We start from the raw sequence: 20,573 nt of genomic DNA on the forward strand, positions 1-20,573 counted from the left end.
TCTTTATTAATGTTTATTTATTTTTGAGAGAGAGACAGAGAGAGAGAGAGAGAGAGACAGACAGACAGACAGACAGAGCATGAGCAGGGGAGGGGCAGAGAGAGGGAGACACAGAATCCAAAGCAGGCTCCAGGCTCTGAGCTGTCAGCACAGAGCCCCACATGGGGCTTGAACCTGCAAACTGTGAGATCGTGACCCGAGCCGAAGTCGGTGCTTAACTGACTGAGCCGCCCAGGGGCCCCTAGAGGCTCAGTTTTTATCCTTGGTCTTGAGTGACCGTGGACGAATCTGTCTCCAACGGACTCAGTGTAACATCTTCTGACACCCAGACTGTACATGGGGCTTTTCTTCCAGGCTCACGCATTTCAGGGCCTGAAGCTTAGGGACTCCTCCATCCTTCCCCTCCCTACCTGCCCTACGTCCCACGTGCAGCTGAAGGTGCCAGGTCCAGATCCGTGTGGAACCTGTTTCCCTGCTTGTCGTGCAGGTTTGGATGAAACAGACTTAGGGGGAGGCGGGGTCAGGTTTTAGGGGAAGGAATCTGTGGAGATGACTTACAAGGCTTGCAGATAAGCAGTCAGACTTACCGGCCCGCCCCACCGGCCGCTGGGGCAATCACACAGACAAGCGTGGAAACAGAACTGTCCCATTCGCCGCCAGACAAAACACACTACATCCCGCAACAAGGAATTGGGCTGCATTGTTCCATATGGGAGCCACGAGCCAGAGGTGGCCCCTGAGCACCTGAAACGTGGCTGGTGTGAATTTGAAGACTTTGTTTAAAAAAACAAAAAGATGTAAAATATCTTTTTGGTATGTTGTATCTCGAAAACATGCTGCCATGATGATGTTTGGGATCTATGAGGTTAAAGAAAATAGATTATTAAATTTAACCTCACCGTTCTTTTGAAGTTTATTTATTTTGAGAGAGAGAGAGAGAGAGAGAGGCAGAGAGAGGGGGATACAGAGGATCCGAAGCAGGCTCTGTACTGACAGCAGAGAGCCCGATGTGGGGCTCGAACTCACGAACCGTGAGATCATGACCTGAGCCAGAGTTAGGTGCTCAACTGACTGAGCCACCCAGGCGCCCCTAATCTCATCGTTTTTAACGTGGCTACGAGAAAATATAAAATTATATATATGGCTGCTGTTTTATCTGTATTGGACCGCATCTTGATTGCTTCCTTCCCAGAAGGAATCCAAATCCAATCCAAATCCTTTGTGCAAAATGTCCCAACTGTATCCCAGCCGTCCTTAAGTTACGAGCATCCCGGGGAGGAAGGGATGGGTGGCTTATCTTCACTCCCTACGGAGCCCAAGTCAGAAGAATGCCACGCACGGTCCCTCTCCCCTGGCCCCTCCGTGCCGTCCGTAACCCATGTGTAAAAGAAGGAATTGTGTGAGTCTCCTCGAGCTGTTTCCCAAGTTACCACGGCGGGATGGCCGGAGAGGCAACGGTGCGTTCTCTCCCGTTCTGGAGGCCAGGAGTCAGATAGGAAGGTGTCGGCTGTGCTGACACTCTAGGGGGTCTGTTCCCAGCCTGTGCTGGCGGCTGGCCGTCCTTGGCGTCCCTCGGCGCACCCTGCATCACCCCAACGGCCCTCGCCACCCCATGGCCTTCTCCCCCGCGTGCATATCCAAAGTTTCCTTTTCTTACAGGGACAACAGGGCCCACCATAACTACCATTCACTCTTCTCAGTTACCAACTGATGCCATCTGCAAAGACCCTACTTCTAACAAGGTTACATTCTGAGGCTCCGGATAGACATGGATTTTGGGGGGACACTGGTCAGCTCGGCACAGGGACCTGCGCGGGTAGGGCATAGGTGGTCTTCAAGGTGACCGGGCAGGTGGGGACAAGCAACATCATGGGCGTGACCCCTGACACTTCTTTCAGTGACCAGCAGGTCGCTCCAGGATGCCCGAGGGGCCTGCCCTGCCCCCGAGTGGCTGTGGCAGGGTGGCGGGGGGGACAGCTTCCCACGAGTGGAAGTTTGGGGACACTAGTTTCGGGGCTGCAAGGCAGAGGTTCTAAGTCATGCCCCCACTAAGCCTCCCATGGGAAGCGACCGTGGGCGAGGGAACCACATGTAAGGGCTGGCCAAGTCCCTAACTAGCTAGAACCCTGGGGTCCCTGGTCTACTCCAGACAGCGGTTCCTAGGCCTGGGGACACGCCCCTGGGTCAGGAACCTCAGTGCCTCTCAGTTACCACCAAACTCCCCGTGGGGATGGGGACTGCTCCCAGCTACGGGAACCCCGGCCTCTCCAGGAAACAGGTCTTGTCTCAATGCTGGACGCAGAGAATGGGGGCCTTTTGCATACAGCACCCCCAGGGAGGGCGGGACAGCCGGCCTGTAACGCAGGCGTGCTGTGCGACACAGGCAGAGCACACTGTCCCCCAAACCGTGAAGCTGGCACCCCAGATACAAGGCACGTAGTCACCTTGCTGAACTGGCTTCCTCCTGATTTCCCGCCAAGGCTGTAGGAGTACTTAATCTCCACGCTTGCCCCTGGAGGTAGACGTTATTATCGCCCCCCGTGAATTCATGTAAGGTCTTGCTTGTAGGTGACAGAATGCGCTCTGGCTAATGTGAGCAGAAAAGGTTTTTCTGAAAAAACAATATTAGGTAGAAGGGTTAGGGAGACAAGCGAGGTTTGTCTAGCAGACAGCGACAGGTAATACCGCGGGGGACGCTTTGACAGTCAACTGCCCTAGCTCCCGAGCTCCTGCGGACACACGAGCCCGGCCACTGCCGTTCCCAAAGACTCAGCTGCCTCTGACCCCAAGTTCACCGAAAGCGAAGGCGATGCCACAGTTCACTAACCCCCCCCGCCTCCCGTTCCCACCGACGTCTGATCTATTCATGGTCTAGTGCTCCGTCCTGGATACACGGGGGCTGCAAATTTGAGTGGGCTCCTACCACGGGCACTTCCCCAGCGACCGAAGGCCGTGCGGAGAGGAAGGCAGCCACGAAGCGAGAAATTGCGCTTTACAAGCGAGAAAACGGAGGCTCAGAGAGGTTGAGTAACTTGCCCGAGGCAACACAGTGAGAACCGGTGGAGGTTGGCTGCACATCCACTAGGCTAGCTGGAGGACCTGAGGTCTCCCACGGACCGGAGGGTTTGGACAGGCTGAAGTGGGAGAGGTCATGTGCGGTGGAGACACCTGTGTGATTCAAGACACGGAAGGAGGAGGCGGCCCTTTGGAGGAGGAGCTGTCGTTCTGTGTATCCTGCTGAAGAAAAGCGCCAGGAGAGCAAAGGGGCTGGGAGCCAGGGCCGATGACCAGCGAGGACCCACGGGACTCTCACCGGCCGACACCCACCCCGACTGTGCCCTGCCGGAGTGGGTCCCTTGCCGAGCTGTTCCCCCTCAGACCCCAGCAGACCTCTCAGAGCTGAATGTTCTAGAGTCGGGTTGACATTGATGGTAAACAGAGACATTCCAAACCTGGAGGAATTGGAACAATGCAGCCACCGCGGGCCGAGGCTCGGAGGTGACGCCGGGCGGGGCCGGGTTCCATCCGGGCCCGGCTGTAGGGCATGGGCAAATACCCCGAGTGCCTACTGTGTGCGAGGTGTGGGGGGGAGAGGCATTCCTGAGCTCCCTGCCCAGAAACCGTGGCGGCCAGCCCGCAGGGTGCGGGGCCGGCCCCCTCTGGAAGGAGCAGGGAGAGTTTCGAGGTCACCTCTCCTCTGCGTCTTGGGGCTCCTTGAGAGCCCGGGGAGGGGCCGGGCAGGGCAATTCCAGCTGCCATGTCCCTGCACACCAGGCAGGAAGGTATTGCCACCCCACCCTGTCAGCGGGGCCCGACGCCGGCAGAATGAAGCCGGCTGTCCCCAGGCTGGGCCTAGAGACACGGGGCCTCCGACCCTGCTTTCCTGTCGCTAGTTAGTATGCATTCCTCTAGGACTGGAATCCGAGCCAGAAGGTACAAGACAAACAACTCGAGAGAAGTTTAAGGACTGCAGGACAAAGTAGGGCGGTGACAAATACAACCATGGCAAATGCACTCCCTCCCCTGCAGAAGCTTCCCCTGAATTGGGGAAGGGCCTCGGAGATGGAGTCTGGGTTGGGGTCAGGGGGTGATCCTTCCATCCTCCCCCCCTCCCCCCACCCCGCCCTGCCCCGCCTCCCAGGGTTTTCTCCCACTTCCTGCCCTGGCTCCTTCCGGTCCCCGTCACAGACTGTGTGTACATGAGGGTGTCCCCTCATCGGTTCCCCCCTCACGCTGTTCCCAGCCTCTGGGCGGGGGTCTGGGGCCTCGTAGCAGCCCAGCGCCCACCCGCCCACCCGCCCCTGCCGTCGTCCAAAGCGCGGTCCATCTGCAAACCTCACGAACTGCTCCCGGCCCACAAAGAGCCGAGCGCCACACGGGGAGGGCAGCTTTACAAATCCGGGTAGCTGTTAGTCGTTGCTGCTGCTTTTGCAGACGCGTGGCGGGCTCTCTTGTTTCCATTGTAGGTTATGGAACCGGCATGTGATGGATGGGCCATGGAAACGAGCAAACTGGCCCTTCCCTGCAAATGGCTTGGTAAGCACCAAGCCCTGGGAATCACAGAGCAGGAAAGCTTCCCCTGGGAGCTTAGGACTGCGTGCCTCACCCTCCTTCCTTTTGTCTCTCTGAGCTTGGGTCCCTGGGAGCATCAGAAAATTTCCAGAGCTTCCCTGAGGGGCAGGGAGTAGGCCTGGCCTGGCGGAAGTCTGGGGGACACAGGCACCTGTCAGCTGAATCTCAGGCGCCTGGAGGCAGGGTTGCAGAAGGGACATCCTGGAGGGGATGGCTAGGAAAGAATGTCTCCTCTCGACCAGAATCGCCTTCCCCTCCGTCCGAAGCCCCACAGGGGTCTCCTTCTGCCTGCGTCATTCAGTCCCAGGATTTGCCCGGAGTGCTACATGAGGGGACCAGCCTGACCGGGCGCCCGCCTGCCTTGAGCGGATGATCTCCTGGCCGGTGGGAGATGCTGAAGCCCCAGATGACGAAGCAGATGATTTCAGGTGGTGGGAGGGTGATTTCGCGGGGGGGGGGGGGGGGGGGGGCGGGGAACGAGACCGGATGATGGGACGGGAGTGGACGGGGTGGCCTTGGGGGTGCAGGATGTTAAATGGGGGAAAGGTGGTGGGATTTCAGACAGCTTAATGAGGTACAGGAAGTCATCCTAGAAACCCTCAAAGAAAGATCAAAGAGAGGAGGAAGCAGAAACTTCTTGCAGGGGGCTCTGCCCTGCCCAAGTTCAAGGTTGGCCTCGCCTGTCCGCTCGCTCGCACCCCGGAGGGGCCCCGCTGCTCCACCTTGCAAGTGCAGGAGGAGGCGAGGTCGTGCCCGTAGGGGCCCCAGATCTTGCACCAGGCGTGGGGTAGGGTCTACGGAATGATACTGGTCCTTCGCCAGTGTCCCAACCCCCGCGCCCACGCCTTCCCCTCCCGCCTGTAGATCACGGCGTGGTATCAGTCTTACTTCATGCCACATGCCCACACGAGTTCTGAGATGCGCTGGAACCGGGGGAGGGGCGGCGGGGGGGTGGCGCCCTGGCATGCCTCGGCGGGGGGCCCTGGCCGAGCTCCTTGCCCACCTGTTGGTACCCGTCCCCTTGGCCGATCTGCCAGCCCGGCCTCTCTGGCAGTGGGCCTCTCCAACTTGATCTCAGTCTCTCTTCTTGGAATTTCCCTCCTTTCTAGGTGCTCTGGGGAAAGTCTAGTTTGGGGGGCTGGGGTCAGGCCTCCGCAACTCCTTCTTCAGGTGTAGTGAGTCTATTGGTTTCCCACAGGGGCGCCTGGGTGGCTCAGTCAGTTAAGCATCCGACTCTTGATTTCGGCTCAGGTCGTGATCTCACAGTTCATGGGATCGAGCCTCCCTTCAGGCTCTGTGCTGACAGCGCGGAGCCTGCTTGGGATTCTCTCTCCCTCTCTCTCTGCCCCTCCCCTGCTCGTGTGCATTCTCTCTCTCTCTCTCTCTCTCTTAAATAAATTAAAAAAATTTAAAAAGCCCACAAATGCCCACAAACCTCGTAGCAATAAGCAACATTCATTCATTAGCTTGCCAGTTCTATAGGTCAGAAGTCCAGGTGTGACGGGGCTGGGTCCCCTGCTCTGGGCCTTGGGGGTCTGAAATCAAGGTGTTGACTTATCTGGAGGAGAACCTTCCCACGTGGCCCCCTCTCCAAGCCTGCACCGGCAAAGGGAGCGCTCAGTGCCCGTCTCAGTCTCCCATTTCCTCTTCTGCCGCCGGCCAGGGAAGCCTTCTTGCTTTTAAAGGGCTCTCGTGATGAGGTTAGGCTAAATGGTCCTTTTAACGAGCTCCAAGTAAATTGCCGCGTGAGGTAAGAGAGCCACAGAGCTCACCATTGTCACGGAGTCTCCCACGTGCCCTCCCTGGGGGCCGTTCTTTCCGTGCTGCCTCCCTGGGCAAGCAGCGGGTCCCGGATGGTCCACACAGACCTCCTCCAAGATGTCCCCTGTGAGGGCGCACCACCTAACTAACCTGGGAAGTCGGAGTCCTGGTTCTGAGCTCTGCCTTTGCCGCCAGCTGGCCATGTGACCTTGGGCCAGCCACCTTTGTTTGGGCCTCAGTCTCCCCATCTGTTCACCTGGGAGATTGGACTGTATCACAGGTTCTCTACTCTGACTGCCCTTTGGAACCGCCTGGGGTAGCTTTTAAAAAATATAGCGTCTCGTGGCACCTGGGTGGCTCAGTCAGTTGAGCGTCCAACTTTGGCTCAGGTCACAGTGTTATAGTTTGTGGGTTCGAGTCCCGCCCTGGGCTCTTGGCTGGCAGCTCGGAGCCTGGAGCCTGCTTCCGATTCTGTGTCTCCCTCTCTCTCTGCCCCTCCCCTGCTCGCACTCTCTCTCTCGCTCTCTCTCTCAAAAATAAATAAACATTAAAAAATTGTTTTGAAAAATCTAGTGTCTGCACCCTATGCTCTGTGATCCCGGCCTAATTGGTCCGGGGTGGGGCCCAGACGTGGGTTCATTTAAAAAACCTGCCATGGAGATTGGGCAGATCCGTTAGGGTTGAAAAGCACAGAATCAAAACTTTCCAAAGCTGAGAGGTTCTCAACCTTGGCTGCACATTAGGATCCCTTGGGGAGTTGTTTTCCTTTTTTTTTTTTTTTTCCCCAAAAGACTAGTCAGTGCCCAGCCCCACCCCAGAGCCTAACTGAATTGGATGGAGGTCGGCTCCCTTTTAAAATCTCTCCAGGGGTTGGCAGCGTGCAGACACAAGATTGTAACTGCCCCTTCCTGTCCTCCCCCCATCACACTGGGTGGGATGGGGACAAGAGAAGGCCAGATTGAAGAAGGAAGCAGGGACAGGGAAGGGAAGTCTGCATTCTGGGTCAGCTCCAGGGACCCCTCCAAGCGATCGTGGTCTTTCTCCTGAGCCCACTTCCCAGGACTGAGGATTAAGAGCCGTCTCATTGCTTAGCATGGCGCTCCTCGAAGGGTGGTAAATGTCCTCAGAAGCCCCCTGACCCCCCCACCCAGGCCAGGTGGAGCAGGTGCCTAGGTGAATCTGACCTCCGCCTTCCCGGGAAGGCCTCCCAATTTCTCACCGCTGGGATCCCCGCCCTCAGGTTCCCAGCTCGGCCCTACAAACAGGCCCCGGCCCTGTTTTCAGCGTGGCCACTGCCTCATTCTGCACCATTTCCTTCCAAACAACTGGCTTCCCCTTCGGGGAGGTTATCAGAGCACAGTGCAGGGTGGACAGGGCCGGATTTCTGCCCTGGGCACTCCCCGGAGACGGGAAGGGGAAGAGGATGGGGCCCCGGCTGGACTGGCTGACCTGACCAGTGGCTGATCCCGCAGGAGAGTTCCAGGCAGGAAGGCTCAGCTCTAGCAGTCTGCCGGGAGCACCCACGATATACAGGGAGTCCTCCGTCCCTCTTGGAATGATGCTGCCTTGCAGACAAGGCCCAGGCTTCTGGCTGGTGGGCCATGCTCCCGGGTGGCTGTGTCTATGGTCTGTAGGGACCTGAGGGTGGGTCTCTGTTCTCACCATTTCTCACAACTGAGAGCCTCACAGCTGTCCTCCCCGCTTCCGATCTTGCCGCTTCCATTTGTTTTCCGCAGAGCGACCAGAGCATCCTTGGGAAAACAGGGGTTGGATCCATAACTCCCGGGTTTAAACTGTTCATGGGCTTCCTGCTGCGCGGCGGATAAATCCAAACTCCTACCACAGCCCGTGAGAGCTGCTTACTGTGTCCCCTGCCTCTCTGATTTCTTCCTCCCCCCACTCTTCCCACTCACAACAGCCTCCTTTTCCTCACTCAGATCCTTCCTACCCCAGGGCCTTTGGACTTGCTATTAATCCCCTCTATATGAAGTACTCTTCCCACCGGTGGTCATTCTTCTGTTCTACCTGTTACCCTTCAGTCCCAGATCACCCTGCCTAAAATACCTACCCCCCATTACTGTCTAGGTCACCCTTTTTTTATTTCTTCCCAACACATCACTATGAAAAATGTCTTATTTTTTAACTTAGTTTTTCTTTCTTTCTTTCTTTGTGTTCTCTCTCTACTCCTAGAAAGTAAACTCCTTGAGGGCAGGGACCTTGTCTGGCCTTTTTGCTGTGAGTTCTTGGGCCTGGAAAACGCTCAGTAACCTTTGGCTGAATAAATGAACAAAAGAAATCGACATCGTCTCCAAGCACGTAGTGCGTGCAAGGTACCGTAGGTGTTCGTAGAAATGCACGCGTCAGTGTCCCAAATGCACTACGTGCCAAGGGCTGTTCTAAGAGCTTAAGCTCAATCTCTCAACAGTCCTGTGAGGTCGTTGAACACTACTAAGTTGTGTTCACATTTTACAGGTGAGGCAATAAAGGCACAGAGAAGTTAGCGACCTGGTCAAGGTCACCCAGCTAGTCAAACCCAGGCGTAGCCAGCCCCCTATGCTGTACTGTCTATGGGGAAACAGGAGGCGTGATGCAAACTGCTTAGCTGGATTGGTTGCACAGGCCGGGGAAATCCATTCCATTCTATTGTGGCCACCCCCACATGGCCATAATAAGGCTGCAGAGGGCAGGGGGGTGGGGAGGGGAGCAAGGGATTCTCCTGAAAACCCTCAAAGAAGCAGCAGAATCCCATGACGGGGCAAACTGCTTCCTGCCACTCCAGACTCAGTTTCCCCATTTCCAAGGTACAAAGGAGGTGGGCGTTTCTATAAGTGACAAATGGGTATCAGCCAGAAGTGTCACACAAACCCCAGCATGGGGGCGGGGTGGTGATAGCGAGTGGGGCTCAGACAGCAGGGGAAGGCACGAGGGTCTAGGTCAGAACTTGGGGGCGGCGTAGAGTGCACACCCAGAGTTTCTGCCTGCAGGGCGTCGGCCCTTGGCCCTGATGGCAGCACCCCATTCTCCTTTGGGAACTCCCCCTTGGCCATCTGAACCGGCAGAACTGGAGCAGGGGCGGGGAGGTGGCCGTCCGGCAAGGTGCCTTGCCCTGCCCGGGCCACTGCTGGGCACGTGACCCAACCTAAGCCAATCAAATCCCCTCTCCAGACTGGAGTTTCAGCTGGTGGGGGCGGGGGGGGGGGGACAGGAGGGGAGGAGGAAGGCAGTACCCACTTCCAGACTCCTCCCAGGGTGTGCACGTCCTTACCCAGAGCCCCCTGCTGTACTCGCAGTCCTTAGAATCCCCTGCCGACGCCTCTGACCTCATTTGCTACCACTTTCTCCATCACGCACCACAGTGACAGCTACCACGTCACTTTTTTACTCCTCAGGGCTTGCTCCTCACCCCAGGGCATTTGGACTTGCTGTTCCCTCCGCTAGGAACATCCCATTCCAGACCTTCCTTCCCCCTGCTGGCTTCCTCTTGTCATTTCAGCCTCCACCAAAGGTGTCCTCGGAGAGCCCTTCTGAGATCACCCAGCTGAACCCCCCGCCCTACCCCACTGGCCGGGGTCTCCCATATCCTCCTGTTGTACCTTCTTTATGGTGCACAATGATGGCTCAGGTTATTTTGCTGACTTGTTGGTTTACTTCTGTCTGCCTTCCTTCCCTCGCTGGATATAAACCCTGTGAGAGCCCTTCTCTGGGAGTCTTACCTCCCCGAGCTTGGCAAAGCCCCGGGCACTTGGTTGGGGCTCAAGGAATAAGGAATGAATGTGGTCATGGGTTAAGTCTAACCCCAGGGAATCCTCATAGGGGATCCTTCAACGAGTTCATGAGGGAATTCGTTGTCCTGTTTCCAGAGGGGAAAGCTGAGGGCCGGTGAGGGGAGAGGAGGCCATATCAGAACTCACTCAACCTGGTCTTCCTTCCCCGAGAAAGCAGGAAATGCCCCAGCCACCTCCAAATGGCGTACTTGGACTTTGGGGTCACTTTGCACAATCGTGAGCCAAGCTACCCAGGAGCAGGGAGTCCCTGGCCTTAGGCCTCCCCTTTTCCTCTCCCCAAGCTTCTGGGAAGAAAGAAGCCTTTGCCTCTCTTCTCTGGGAGAAACACAAAACATTCTCATGTGGAGAAGAACCTGGGGGTGGGAAGAAGGGAGGAGACGAGGCAGACGAGCTGGGTCCTGCCACACACCCGTCCACACAGATCCGGCTGGCACGTGGGTGGTGTGGTCTGACTGGTTGGGTGAGTCTGGGTGTGGGCTGGTGAGGGTGCCAGCCGGTGAACCGTGATACCCCCAATCTGGAGATGGAGAGGCACTCTGGGGAGACAGCTTGTCTCCCGATGGCTCTCTGGCTCGTGAGCACAGACTCTGGTCTGGGACCATCAACACAAGAGACCCAGAGAGTCCCTGGCTCCTGGAAGGATGCCATGGCCACTTGAACAGGGCTTCCTGAGGGCGCCTCATCTGGTGGAGGGCGAGGAGGAAGCATTCGGGCTGGAATGGAGTAGCCGGAGCATAGAGATGGGCTCGAGATAAGCAGATAAACGAAGAGGCAGTGAGGAGAGAAACCTCAGTGGGGGCACTAAGAGGGTTGAGTGTGGTCATTAAGAGTTTGGAGCCGCAAAGACCTCTGCCACCTATTTAGTTAACCTGTCTGAGCCTCAGTTTCCTCATCTATAACATGGGGATCACAGTACCCACTTCCTCATGGTGTTGTGAGGGTTAAGTGAGCCAGGACAGGGAAAGTGCTTAGCACTTAGTACAAGCTCAATAAATTAAGCATAAAGAGGAGTACAAAGTACAAAGTACAAAGTAATGGGCGTCTTGCACCCATTAACTCTTGCTTTTTCTCCTAGCTAAGCTTTACTTTGTCTAGGAAATTTGGGAATGGGCTCCACCCCTATAGACCCCTCCTGTCTAAATTCTATCATTTTGGAACGCTGGTTGATATTGGCTCTAGCTAAGGTGTTAATGGCTGATGGTGGCTAATGGGATAATGACCTTAATGGCTTAATGAAGTTCCCCATTTGAGAATATTTGCATATTAACCAGTGACAGCTTGAGAAGCCGGATGAACTTTCTCTGCAAAGCCCAGGGTGTGGCTGGGAGGGAAGACAGAAGGAGTTTGGCCCCAGCGGGTCTTCCTGGGTTCTCCTACCCCTCCGGAGTGCACTCGCATCCAGCCCTGGGTGTGTTGAATGGGCGGCCACTCACACAACTGCAAAGAGGAAAGCTTCAGGTGACTAGAAAGACTCCTAAAACATGGCTTTGGGGATCCTGCACATCCTGTGTGTGGGTTGCACAGAGACAGGATCAAAAGATGTGCCAGGAAAAATGGTCTGGGAGCTACATGGGAGAAGAGGCCCCAAGATTCGCCCTCTCTTCCTCTGAGTCCTTGTTCTTAATTACCTAGGTTTATTCCAGAACAAGTTTTCCTGAATTCGGTCATCTCCGTATCACGATCATCACCACCATTTCTGCACCTCCTGCCTGTGCTGTTAGTTAAGAGCTCGTTAAACTCTGTCTGGGGGCCAAATGCAGTCCCACATCAGCTTTGGTGAATAGTTTTATTTGAAGCGCAGCCATACCCATTCATCTAGGATTGGCTTCAGAGCTTTGAACTCCTGTCAGAAATGCTGTGAGGTCTGTGATCCCAGAGGTGAAAACATCTACTACCTGGCCCTTTACAGAAACAGTTTGCTGACCCTTGATTTTGTTTTGTAAAACAAAACAAAACAAAACAAACAAAACACCAAGTTCTGGTTTTTTTTTAAGTTTATTTATTTTGAGACAGAGAGAGAGCACGCACCCACAAGCAGGGGAGAGGCAGGGAGAGAGGGAGAGAGAGAATCCCAAGCAGGCTCCACACTGTTGGTGCAGACCCTGATGTGGGGCTCGATCTCAACGAGCTGGGAGATCGTGACCTGAGCCCAGATCAAGAGTCGGATGCTTAACCGACTGAGCCACCCAGGTGCCCTTCCACTTGTGTTTTTGAGTTAAGTAGACTTACTTAAAAGGGAAACTATATCACTGCTATAGATTGAAAACCAGACTCCCTACCGGTGAGAGGAAGTGCACTGGAGAAAATAAACATAATGAAAGCAAAAAAGTAGTTTTCATTTCTACCTAGGTGCTCTTGCCTAACCAAAGTGCTTTTTTTGTTTGTTTTGACTTTTTATTGAAGTATAATTGGCATGAAAAACCTGTTCGTTTCAGGTGTACATCACAGCACTTCAATATTTGTATACGTTGTGAACTGATCCCCAAAGTAAGTCTGGTTACCACCTGTCGCCTTATTACAATGTTATTGACTGTATTCCATCTTCTGTACATTACACCCCATGACTTATTTTATAACTGGAAGTTTGTACCTCTTAACCCCTTTGCCAGTTTCGCCCCACCCTCCCCACATCCCTCCCCCTTCTAACCAAACTTCTGAGTTGTGACCTTCTTTCCTTGGAAGGGTATCATTCCATCTTCAATGCAGCAGATAATTATTGAGCACCAACTGTATGCCATGCATTATAATGAACGCCTGTTGCCCTTGTGGGGCTTTCTTGGTGCCAAGTGCTGTTTGAAGCTTTTCATCTCTGCTAATTTGTGAAACTCTATGGCCCTGTGAGGTGGGTGCCATCACCCCGTTTATCATCGAGGCAAACCGAGCCACAGAGAGGTTGAGAGATCTGTGGAAGTTACACAACTCGGGAAGTTGATAGGGGCTGGATTGTGGCTGCCCACCCCCCCCCCCCGCCATTTGCATGTTGTAGTCGTTAACCCCCAGCACCTCAGAACGTGACTCTATTCGGGGACAGGCTCTTTAGAGAGGTAACTCAGCTAAAACAAGGTTGCTGGGGTGGGTTGTAATCCAATATGCTTACACTGACATTCTCATAAGAGGAGGTGGGGACACAGACACACAGAGGGAAGGTGATGTCAGGACGCTGGGAGAAGATAACCATCTACACGCCAAAGAGAGAGGCCTCAGAAGAAGCTAGTCCTACCGACACCTTGATCTCGGACCTCCAGCTTCCAGAACTGGGAGACAGTCAATTTCCGGTGTGCAAGCGACACAGTCTGTGGTACTTGGCTGTGGCCTCACACGGAGGCCACACACGGAGGGGCGGAGCCTGGATGTAATGGCCACGCTCCGTCCGTGGGTGCTGGAGCATCCTAGCACCCAACTGAGACTTTCTCCTTGTGCTCATCAAAGAGACTGAACAGGACTGGGGAAGAGAATAACATTGTTACTTGCCATAATTGAATGTTACGAATTCCACGCCCATGGATTGCCTCAGACCATCTCCTGGACCGCCAGGGTGTATGCTTCTTGCTTTGGGGAAGGTAAACCTGCCACCTGACCAGTTGAGACCAGCCTGGGTCCATGACAGCCCATGGGCCCATGATGCCCAGCGGTCGACTCTCCTAGACTTCTGCGTTACTGCTGAGCATCTTGAGATTCCTTGGGCCAACGCTTGGCTCTGCTGATCTGCTTGGACTTGACCGCTGGAAGCCATCCTCGGAGATCTCAGCACGTGGACCCACCCCTCAGTGACCTCACAGGGCAGCGCAAGGCTCCTCAGTGTTACGGGCACGCGCACCTTCTGGGGATCGTGTTCAACACAGGTTCTGAGGCAGCCGGTCCGGGGAGGGCCTGACATGCTGCAGTTCTAACAAGCTCCCAGATGATGGCGCTGCCAGGGAGGCAGGGTGCCCGAGGAGCTGGGCGCATCCGCACATCCAACAGATGCCGTGGGTCCCTGCCAGGCACCAGAGCCATCTGGTTAGTTCCCCTGGAAGCGGGGACTTTTAGAGGCCATTTCAGGGGGGAAGAAATCTCCTTCCTTAATCTTTACCAAAGGTTCATTTGCCAGTGGCCTGGCTCCCAAATCTGGGATCCTCCATGAAGGAGACGCTGGAATAATTTTGCAAGCCATTGCACCGGTGTCTAATAGACTTTTATACTCCTGGAGAAGAGTAAGCCTGGAGAGCTTCAACATAGGCTTTGGGGCGCCATGCCACATGTTGGTGAGTTGAGGACCCTCGGGCTGCATAGGGAAGGGATGACCCAGTCCCGAGGCACGATCAGTGCCTTCTCCTTCTCTAGGGATCTTACAACCTGAGCTCTGACGCTCCAGATTGCAACTCACTGAGCGATCCTGGACAGGGCGTGGGCATCCATTCTAGAATCTTCCAACTCCTCCTCCAGGACCAGCCACCTTCCAAAGCTTAAAAGATACCTCTTCAGAGTGTCCTTCTCTTCTCTGATCCGTCTGACTACCCTGTCTGCTATAACTCTCTCTCCCAAGTCTGTTGTTTATCTTCTAACCTTTTTTATACTGTGATCACTGGTATTTCTTTACTTCCTAATGGCAGTTGCCACAACGTATAATTATATGACTGTTTGTTTCTTATTTATCTCATGGCTCCCTCACCAAATTGCACCCTCCACTGGGTCAGGGACCGTGTCATTTTCATTCACCTGTGTGTTTCATTCACCTCTCGGCACTGGGTGTGGTGCCAGGCCCTCAAAAAGTAGTTGTTGGATGAAGAACTAGGATAGCAATGCTTCTGAACTTCAACATGCAGGGGGTTCACCTGGTGATTTCGTTAAAATGTAGATTCTGATTCATTAAGTGGGTAGGGCCTGAGAGCACGCATTGTTCAAGGCTTCTCATGGGATCTTGTTGCCGCTGGTCTGTGGATCGTGCCTTAAGTAGGCATGTCCTAGGTAAAATCTATCCTCATCAGTTGTCCACCCCACCACCCCCTGTCTCCTTTCTCATTGCTCAACACCCGAGGGGAGGTTTCCAGTGTTTCAGAAGCAAGGAAGGGGCTATTCAAACCCAAGAAATGGTTAGTAAAGCAGTAGGAGACATTTCAAGGAGCCCAGAACTAATGAAGCTCCAAAAGCTTAGCTGAGAGTGGGCACACCGGGCTTTCAGAGGTGTCCAGCTCACATGAGCCCATCTGTGGAGACGTTGGGGACCTAAAGAAAGACAGTCCCACCCTGGATCTCTCCCAGCAGGGTGATAGGCTGTTCCAGGGCTGGAAAAGGGAACCCATGCCTCACCAGCCTGTCCTCCTTCTCGATGAAATCTCATCATGAACATCCAGCAGCTTAACAGACCTGGCCTGGCTGTTCCAGAGGTGGACGCTCCCCATCACCTTGGTGACAATGTCTGGTCTCCACCGCACCCGTGGACTCACCCAAAGGCCTCTCCGAATACAGAACGATACAACCGCAGGACAAGGTTGTTCAGTTGAACTTCTGGTGCTTCCCAGGGGCCCACATCTGTGGGAAGGTATGGTGGCCCTCCACCAGCCAACATGTCCACTCCCTACATGCCTAGGGTGTCAGGAGATCGGTGTTAAGTTGGACGCTCAAGACCATGACCATATATGGCTAAAGGACTAAGTATTTCGCAAAATGTGGTCCACACACCACTGGCATCAGAGTCACTTTGCAGTTGGGGAATGGGAAAAGAGAGCTTGTAAAACACGCAGACAGGCTCCACCCCCGGCCTTTGGAAGCGGGGCCCAGGAATTTGCATGGTTCACGGGCTCCCCGGATGATTCATATGTGCTTTTACCTTTCAAGGTCTCTGGGCTCCTATAGTTGCTTCCTCCTCAGTCTACGTAGTTTTTTAATTTCCTTTTGTGTCAGCTCTATTGCGTGCATATCTTCGATCATGAGCTGCCTCAAACCCCTTTGGAAGCTAGAGAGTAGAGTAAATACACAAGGCTTTATATGTGACTAGGTGCCCCAGGAACCACCCTGCCCCTTTGATGCGCCTCTTGCCAGTGAAACTGCCATCAAAGTGCAGCCCGCACAGAAGCTACCCGGCGAGCCCTTCCTTATTACCTGAATCCAGCCAGCCGGTCCCCAAGGCCAGCCCATCTTTGAGACGCGTCTGTGCTGGCAAACACTCCCAATGGACCAAACCATGCCCTGCACGCTTGGCTGTTTCGTCTGAGCCCCAGACTCTTCAGCCTTCTCTATAATATTGTTTTCTTTACACATGTCTCTGAAGGGACGTCTGAGTCCCCTGTGGCTTATTCTCCCAAACCCGGCGCCTGTCTAGAGTGTGAGCGCAGCCTTGCATTCCGTGCTCCTATCATTTTTCACCTTGTAATTTCTCTGCCTGAGCCCACTCTGCCCCCCCTTAACCTTCTCCGCACAGCAGCCCGTCAGACCATGGTGCCGCGTGTCCGTGTTTTGGTTTCACGCCGCTGTATTGAAGAAAAATGACTCGTTTACTCGTTGAGCTATTGGTTGGTCACCCTCCTACCCAGCCACGGTGTCTTTGAACTTGCTGCTTCCTCGACTTGGGGCTCTCTCCCTTCTCTTTTGCCAAGCCAACTCCTCGATGTCCTTCAGGTCTCAGGCCCCTTCCTTAGGGAAGCCCTTCCTGACATCTCAGCCTGGGTCAGATCCCGTCCCTGCAGGCTCTCGGAACACCGGCTAACCTCTTCCTTTACAGCGCGCTTTCCAGGCGGGCATTCGCATTTAGTAGAGCGACACCTTGGTTCATTAATTCATTTTGTTAGGGTGATTGTGCGCCCCGGTTTCCCGGGGACGGTTCTGATTTGCGATTTATTGCCCCACTGCATTTATTAATAGCACCCCCTCTGCTCTCGAAAGTGTCTCACTTTGGATGATGAGCTATATGGCCGTCCCTGTGGGAGCAACCCCACCCGACTGTAAGCTCCGTGAGGACCGGAGCCTTACTTATTTCTGCTCGTCACTGTGGTTCCAGCACCTGGCTCCAGAGAACCCGGCAGATCCTTCGTGGCTACTTGTGACCCATCCTTGAAAGTGATCCGGCGTCGCTTCCGGCATCTTCAGCGGGTCAACTGGACGCCGGTCAGTGAGCCCAAGCTCTCAATGGGCTGAGTGTCAGAATTTGCAGGCATGTTTTAAAGCTACCGCCTATCCCCAAGAATTTGAATTTCATTAATTGAGTCATCAAATATTTATTGATTCCAGCGCTCCTTTCTTGTCACATCGTTTGTGCATGACACAAGAGTTCGTAGCTGAGAGGCAGAGGGTAAAATCTAGCCTACAGACAGTCCTGCAAGCCGCATGCCTAGCGTGGGGTTGTGTCTGCTTGGAGAACAGGGCGTTTCATTTTTCCTTTGCACAAAGGTGACATCTTTGTGCCATGCTGTCTGCGCTGGAAGGAAGCCTTTTTCTTTAAAAAAATTTTTTTTCTTTAATGTTTATTTATTTTTGAGAGAGAGAGACAGACAGAGAGAGAGAAAGAGCGTGAGCAGGGGAGGGGGGGAGAGAGGGAGGGAGACACAGAATCTGAAGCAGGCTCTGGGCTTTGAGCTGTCCGCACAGAGCTGACCGGGGGCTCGGACTCACAAACCGTGAGATCATGCATGACCTGAGCCGAAGTCGGCCGCCCAACCTACTGAGCCACCCAGGTGCCGCAGGAAGCCTTTTTCTAAATCATTGGTTTGGAAGAGGAAGCTTTTTCAAATTTTCATAAAGGCGCTGAAAAGACTAGCAGGCACCCTGACCCATCACCCACCCTGTGTCAGATGCTGGCGAAAAGGACCTGAGCAAGATAGACGTGGCCTCTGCTCTCAAGGAGCTTACGTTCTATTGGACAATGAAGATGAAGAGGAAGGAAGTGCACAGACAAGAATTAAAAAATATCATTACAGATTGTAAACAGCGTTACAGGGCGAAAAGCCCCTCACTGAGCTCCTACTCTGTGCTGGCTGCTGGAGGCAGAGGTCGGAGTGTGGCGGGCGAGGCTGCCTATGCGGGGCCACCACAGCTCGGGGGATGTCCTGCAGAGGGAGGAACGAACAAGAGGAAACAGAGATGGGCTGTGTCCAGAGGATTTTAGTCCCACAGAAGGAGAGAATTCCCAGACTGTTCAGGTGTAGGGACTTCAGGATCAAGAGCCTCAATGGCCCAGATCCTGCCCAAAAGCATAGGAATGGACAAGAATTTCTAGTCCTCCTCCTCCCAAGTTGTCACTGTTTGAATTTGGAACTGGGGCACCATGAGCGGGGTGTGCGTGTGTGTGTGTGTGTGTGTGTGTGTGTGTCTTCCCCCAGAAACAGAAGACATCTTCCCTTCCCCACACCCAAAGTTCATAAGCATTTGGGAGTCTGGCCTGAGTCCTCAGACTAGGGTTCCCTGGCAGAGCCAGGGGTCACTCAGCTTAGGGGAATGTTTCCATGCGCTTACAGTGTAAGAGACAACTCCCCCCTGCCCCCCACCCCCACCAAGATACCGAGGAATCTTAGGAAGAAATACAAAACAAAACCCATGTCAGTGTCAAGCAGGGTAATGAAGGAACAGTGTTGATTAGTAAGTTCCATGAAATAAACAGTTTTGTTTTTAAAGGTTTTATTTTTTTAAAGTAATCTCCATACCCAGTGGGGGATTTGAACCCACAACCCCGAGATCGAGAGTCACGCGCTCCACCAACTGAGCCAGCCGGACGCCCCTGAGAGCAAGCGTTTTTCGACCTGCTTGTTCACTGCCGGACTCCCAGTGCCTCAAGCAGTGTGTGGCACGTGGGACATTCACACCAGGTACACTTTTTTTTTATTCGTTTTTCTGAAGGACGCTTAGTGTGCGACTTGCAAAGTACTGTGAGGTCGGGGACATCAGCCTTATCGTTTATTTAGTTTTGAGAGAGAGAGACAGAGTGTGAGTAGGGCAGGGGCAGAGAGACAGAGGGAGACACAGAATCCAAAGCAGGCTCCAGGCTCCGAGCGGTCAGCACAGAGCCCGACGGACGCGGGGCTCGAACCCACAAACTGTGAGCCGAAGCCAGGCATTTAACTGACTGAGCCACCCAGGCACCCCTCCCCCACATCAAGTATACTTTAAGTGAATGATTGGAAATATATTATTTCTGTGAGCGATTGTTTGGCAGAAAGGAAGGAAGGCAAGGAGGTTTTTGGGTTTTTTTTTTGAAAAATTAAAAATATTTAGAAGAGCACAAAGAAATATTTTTGACTCTGCTTAAGATCCCAGGAAAATGAGAGCACACCCTGGACGCTGTTAACAACGGGGACTTTTTTCTTCCCCTCTGCCTTTCCGGGGTTAAACCGTACTCCGTCTTTTCAGGACGGGCCAGGACAGGGGACCTCTGCCCGCCTTGCCACTCTGGGAGACGCCAGACGACTTTCTTCTGGGACTTGCTAAGGACGTCCCCTGGGCCTACCTGGGCTCCAGATGCTTGGGTGGTAATGATCCTGGTGGTGGAGAGCATACTGCCCTGCTTCCTGTCACTCTTTCTGACTGTATCTCAGGGTAATTCAAATGTGCGAGGGCTCACAAGCTCCGTCCCCACGGGGCCGAACCTCCTGATAAAACCCGGGAGCTTTAGTCAAGCAGCCAGATGTTTTGGGGCTCAGTGCCAAACATGTCTATGATGGGAAAAACCCAGACACAACCCCTTAGGTCTGTGACGTCTTCGAGAGACCCGAAAGCCCCTTACAACGTGGTTAGGGGCCGTATCTACAGGGGCCTGGAGATTCTGCGGCCGTGGACTTCGGTGACAGTTGAACCTCTGTGTCGTAGGTCCAATGGACGAGATTTGTATTGTGGATCCTTCCTATATTTGCAGGATGCTTCACGACAGGGAAAAATGATGAGATCCAGAGCTCCAAGCTGTAACTGGAGGACGCGAGGCGGTGGGGGGGGGAGGGTTCTTCTCTGCTGGAAACCATTGCCTCCATCCCGCCCCCACTCAGTCTGTGGAGGTGGGCGACAGGAGGAAATGGTCTCTCCAGAGAATCTATTTCTCAGATCCCACTCCAGGAATTCAGGTCTTTTGGCCGTTCATCCAGCAGGCAGTAAGGGCTTTCGGAGCTGTCTCTCTTATGGCAGATGGGCAGCCGGCTGAGCCTTGCCTAAAGTGCTGATGGCAGGGCATTTGGTTAGCGGGGCGGGGGGGTTGACCCAATATTAGTTTCCTATAGCTTTCATACTTGGAATTTTTCCTGGGCAGCTCTCGTCCAACAATCCTGCTCCACATCTGGAAAAGCAGCTGAGAGAAAATGTCGCTTGTGAGGTCTTTGCATGTGCTGGCTGTATTCCTCCCTGCAGAGGCATCTAGAGCTGTAAGCCAAGGTCAAAGATAGAGTTGGACCCTGAGAGATGAAGCGATTTGCCAGGATAACATGGCCAGCGGGAGATTTTTTGCTGCTTGGCTTCGTGACTTGCTTTGCCCATGAAATGTGAGCGCGCAGAAGCTTTTAA

The 20,573-nt window shown here is 54.0% G+C and overlaps 1 protein-coding gene across 3 annotated transcripts in view; it reads left to right on the forward strand.

Moving 5' to 3' along the window:
• Positions 1-11,860, forward strand: part of TEKT5 (tektin 5) — a 73,770-nt gene extending 61,910 nt beyond the window's left edge. Inside the window, exons 10-13 of one of the 3 annotated variants that reach the window (XR_007147800.1) lie at positions 8,070-8,181; positions 8,524-8,663; positions 11,390-11,576; positions 11,751-11,860. The gene's annotated coding sequence lies outside the window, so the exon portion shown is untranslated. The remainder of the gene's footprint in view (positions 1-8,069; positions 8,182-8,523; positions 8,664-11,389; positions 11,577-11,750) is intronic. The other 2 variants (XR_007147798.1, XR_007147799.1) reach the window with 2 other exon arrangements.
• Positions 11,861-20,573: the final 8,713 nt, after the last annotated feature.

Source organism: Prionailurus viverrinus, chromosome E3, assembly GCF_022837055.1.
Source record: "Prionailurus viverrinus isolate Anna chromosome E3, UM_Priviv_1.0, whole genome shotgun sequence".
NCBI lineage: Eukaryota > Metazoa > Chordata > Mammalia > Carnivora > Felidae > Prionailurus > Prionailurus viverrinus.